This window comes from Myotis davidii, unplaced genomic scaffold, assembly GCF_000327345.1.
Source record: "Myotis davidii unplaced genomic scaffold, ASM32734v1 scaffold1316, whole genome shotgun sequence".
Taxonomy (NCBI): domain Eukaryota; kingdom Metazoa; phylum Chordata; class Mammalia; order Chiroptera; family Vespertilionidae; genus Myotis; species Myotis davidii.
In genome coordinates, this window is record NW_006287901.1 from 639,746 (window position 1) to 644,588 (window position 4,843).

Here is a 4,843-nt window from a genome sequence, read left to right on the forward strand (position 1 = left end):
TTTTCTGACCTTATTTTCCTGGCTGAGATCACCAGTACAATATTCAATGAAAGCAGTAAGAGTGGCCATTCTTGCCATTTCTAATTTTAGATGGAAAGCATTTACTTTACTTTTGAGTATCATTTTAGCTGGAGGCTTTCTGCAGATAAGTCTTATCAGAATAAGGATATTCATTTATATTCTTAAGTTGCTTGAAAATTATCCTAAATGGGTGTTGAATCATTTCAAATGCTTTTTCTATATACTTAATGTATTCTTTTTGTTCCTCTACTTAATCTGTTAATATGGTGAATTATACTATTTGATTTTTACATGTAAAGCCAAACTTGTGTTCCATGTATAAACAGCCAAATGCTCTACAGTATTATTATTTTTTATATATACTGGCATTGATTTTATGATATTTGTAAAGGACTTCTGCATCCATGTTCACAAGGGATATTGCATTTATAGATTTTATTTTTTTATAATGTGTGATCACACTCCTTTGGGCATATCAGGCCTGATTTCCTGGATAAGTCTGGGTGAAACCATTGCTCAAGGCCTGCTCCTCAGCTCTACTAGTTTAGAACCTCAATTTTAGCAGTTCTGGACAAGAAAGACAAGGTTGAAATGCTTAAGTCAAGCTATTGCCATTCACTGATAGAGTGCAAATTTATGAAATACCAGGGAGAAATTGTAGCAGGCATTGTTGATTGCTTCCCAAATCCTTTCCACTTCTTTCTTTTGCTCTGATAGATTGTGTGGCTTTGTGACCTGGGGAGCTCATCTGCTCTCCACTGGGTTTGGGCCTGTCTACTTCAAGCCAAATATGCCAGAAGCTCCTTGAAACCATATTGAAGAGCCTTGGTTCACAAACTGAAGATGCAGTCAAAAGACGGAAAGCCCTGAGTTCTTGAAGACTCGGAAACACTCACTTTACCAACCTCTGTTGCTTGTGAGATAATTCCTTAATAAGTTAAGCCATTCTTAGTGGCATTTTCTGTGTGTGTTTTTTTAATTAAAAAATAGCTTAATCATTACAAAATATTAAAAAGATAGACACGAATTCTGTAATCTAGTCACAGATATCAAAACAATAAAGTTTTTCTCATTCAAGACCTGCCTATTATCATGGAAAGATTAACAACCTGTTGCCCAAACAGTGGAGTCCCACCCCAGCCTGCAGAGCCCACTTCCCCTGCCTGTGATCCCTACTTCCCCATGTAATCCTTGTCCTAACCGCTTGTCCTACCCCATATAAGCAGCTGGCTTATGGGGAACTGCAGAGCAGATTTTTGTGGATGACCTGCTGCTCTCCCATACTGCCGGCAGTATTGGAATAAACACTCATATATGATTCAAAAAAAAAACTACTTTTGAACTATTTAAGAGATAGGAAGAGAAATGTGTTAATGGAACTTCCATCAAACTGTGTGAGTTGGATAAATTGTCCTTTTACATTCCAGGAGTATTGAGGAAGTGGAAATGATAATCAAGAATCTAAACATCCTGCCAAATGGACAGACAATCCAAGGGACATACTGACAAATTTTCCATTATATTTTAAAATTTCATGCGGATCACATGTCTCCTTATATTTGTCACTGCAAAATCAGTGACCTCATTTCCAAAACACCTTCAGGACATGTTATAATTTCTATGATTTCAAATGATCTAGCATTAGATATATCTTAGCCTGGTAGCACTCATTCAGGGGGCTCATTAATTACACCTGGAGAGGCTGGAACCTGGCAGAGAAGGCGAGCTGAGCCGAAGCCAAGAAATGACTGAGAGGAGCTTTTGGGGGCAGAGAAAGTGGGAAAGGGAAGTTGGGGATTAATTATTCTTCACAAGAAACGGACAAGGGGAAGAAGTTTGGACAGTGGATTACTGCAGCCTCCTAACTAAAATCTCTATTTCTACTTTTGTCCTCTTGTGGTCTAGTCAACACAGCAGACAGATACTATTAAGCCAGAGTCAGGTTCTGACACTCTCAATGGCTTCCTACCTCAGAATAAAAGTGGAATTCCTTACAGCGAGCAAAGGCCATGCAGGATCTGACCTGTTACTTCCCTGGCCTGGACGCCTATGTCCACGCACTGAGATCCTGCCGTAGTGACCTCCTGACTGGTCTTCTAACAACATGGGCAAGGTCTCACCTCAGGGCCTTCGCTTTTGTGGATCCCTTTGTCTGGAGATTATGTTCCCAAATATTTACTTAGCCAGCTCCCTGAACTCTCTTTACTTTAAAAATATGCTTTTATTGATCTTGTTAGATTTTTTTAGAGAGAGATTGGAAAGGAGAAGGAGAGACAGAAACATAGATCAGCGGCCTCCTGCATGCCCCCTACTGGGAATTGAGCCCAACCCTGGCATGGGCATTGACTGGGAAGAACTGGAGACTTTGGGGTGCATGGGACAATACTCAACTGACTGAGCTACACAGGCTTTTATCTCATCTAAATCCAGTCACTCAAAAGCTTAAGTGCGCAGTGAATGTTGGCTAAATGAATGAAATTACTTGGAATCTTAAATCAACAGACCCATGACTATGCCTTAGGGTGAAGTTTGGATTTGAAGTTGAACTTTTCAGAGTGCATTAGGAAACATCTTCTACTTAAACTTTGGTGTGCATGCTGGGTTGAGGTAAATTATGACTGATTTCAATCTCAAGATTTTGATTTCTTAAAAAAAAACCACCCACACAAATCTCTCTTTAACCTTCCTTTATATTTTTTAAAATGCAATGGTTAATAATGCTAGTCAGGGCTTTACAATCTCAACTCTATTAACATTTCAGGCCAAATAATTATTTGTGTTTTTTTGTTGGGGGAGGAGGAGGGGAACTGTCCTTTACATTTAGGATGTTTAGTGGCATCCCTGGCCTCTATCCACTAGGTTCCAGTAGGGGGAGAGGGAGGGAGAGATAAAAACATCAATGATGGGAGAGAATCATTGATTAGCTGCCTCCTGCACAGCCCCCACTGGGGAAGGAGTCTGCAACCAGGGCATATGCCCTGATGGAGGATTGAACTGGTAACCTCTTGGGTTCCTGGGTCGATGTTCAATCGCTGAGCCCAGCTGGGCAATGGTTATATTTTTGATAGCACATGTAATGGAGTGGAAGTCATGGGAATCTCATGCTTACTTTATTGACCTGATAGATATAAGCACCATAATAACTAGTAGCAACATGTCACATTTGTAGACATTTTAAGTTTAGGAAGAAATAGAGAATGGATAACCCCTTGTTTAATGTCCTTTAATCTTTATCTCTATGGACTGATAGTGAATATTGGGAAGTCTCAGTAAAGAGCCTGGGAAAAATAATTAAAAAAAATGATAATGTGCATTCCTCCACAATTTATACAAGTACGATCAGATGAAAACAGACATTACTTTGTTTCATTGGATAAATAAAATTACAAAAGAGAAACAGGCAACCTGAAGTCTGTGTGTAGAACTTAGTTTCTTATTCATTTATTTCATTTGAGGATGTTAGTTCCTTATTCATTTATTTCATTCGAGGATGGTATGCGGTGTGTGAAGAGTTTAGTTATGGGGGTAGACTGGAGGTGTGTAAGTCAATTTCTTTTGAAAAATAAAATAAAACAAAAAAGATTGATTGATTGACTTAAAGACCTACTTGTAGAGACAGGCCTTTGTCCCCACCTGGCACCTCCTCAGAGCCATTTGTCTACCATTGCAGTCAATATAAGAGTCCAGAGTCCCTAAGAAGTACTTGCTACAAATCAATTTCTGTGTTTTGGATTTAGGTATAGTTCCGAGTAAATGTAAATTTTAAGAATTATAGAAGGCACTTAATAGATATTTTTCAAGTTGAATCGAAGGAATGTAACCTCAGATCTTTGGGAACTGGAAGTATATTCTGCAGTCACTTCGGGGTGGACACCATCAAATGATACGCTGAAAGAGAGTAAATGGAGCAAGATGATGAACAAGAAAGAACTGAGAAGTGGCGGAGCATCTCAACATGAAGTTTTTAGAAGGTCTGGGGTAAACTTGTTTTTATACGTGATCATTTTACACGATATTTTGATCTCATCTAAATCATAAATATCCATCTGTGTTACTCAAACAGTCTTAGAGATATTACCTTAGCATCTTTCATTTGAACAAAATGGAAATTCCAGAAAGCCATGAAGCCCAGCCTCTGAGTGTTACCTACATTGATTAATCCCCTAAATTCTTGGGTGTCAAAGACAGGTCGCTAAACAGGTCACTAAAGGCGCCAAGGAAGCCAAAAAAGGAAAGAGCCCCTAAAGGAAAAATGACATTGAATTGGGAACTCTCAGACATCTGTCACTCTTGGTGACAAGCGCAAAAAAGCACTTGCACATTTTAAGAAGCTCAGGTGTATGAACTGACAGTGAAGTTAACCAGCGCTGTGTGTAGGCAGCACCTTGGGGGGTGGGGGTGGTTTCTCCAGCATGCCCCAGCAAAGGAAAGGAAGAACTGGTTTTGATTCCTTTGCTGCAAACATGACCAAATTTGCAAAGTCCATGGATATCATTATAAAAAACAAAAACTGGGGCCCAAACTGTAACCTCAGCTGCCATGCATGCTCCATTTAAGATGTCCTTCTTGGTGAACTAACAGGTCGTGGGGAAAGTTGGGGAAAGAAACACTGTGTGGGTCTCTCTGTTAAAACACAGCCCTGCTCCACCTCTGGCCTCCGGGTTCAAACGGGTGTGCGCGCTCCCGCGGGGCGGGCCTGCCCCCCGAGAATTCCGCTTTTAATAAGGAGCAGCCCGCGCCGCCGCCGCAGCCACCGGGCACCTGGACCGCGAGCAGCAGCCTCGCCCCTTCCAACAAAGGCAGCCCGAGCGCAGGCAGCGCG

General features: G+C 40.8%; 1 protein-coding gene across 2 annotated transcripts in view; it reads left to right on the forward strand.

The window, feature by feature from the left end:
- Positions 1-4,750: 4,750 nt before the first annotated feature.
- The window catches only part of PTN (pleiotrophin), a 92,550-nt gene continuing 92,457 nt past the window's right edge, over positions 4,751-4,843 (forward strand). For both annotated transcript variants that reach the window (XM_015561241.1, XM_015561240.1), the window contains exon 1: positions 4,751-4,843. The gene's annotated coding sequence lies outside the window, so the exon portion shown is untranslated.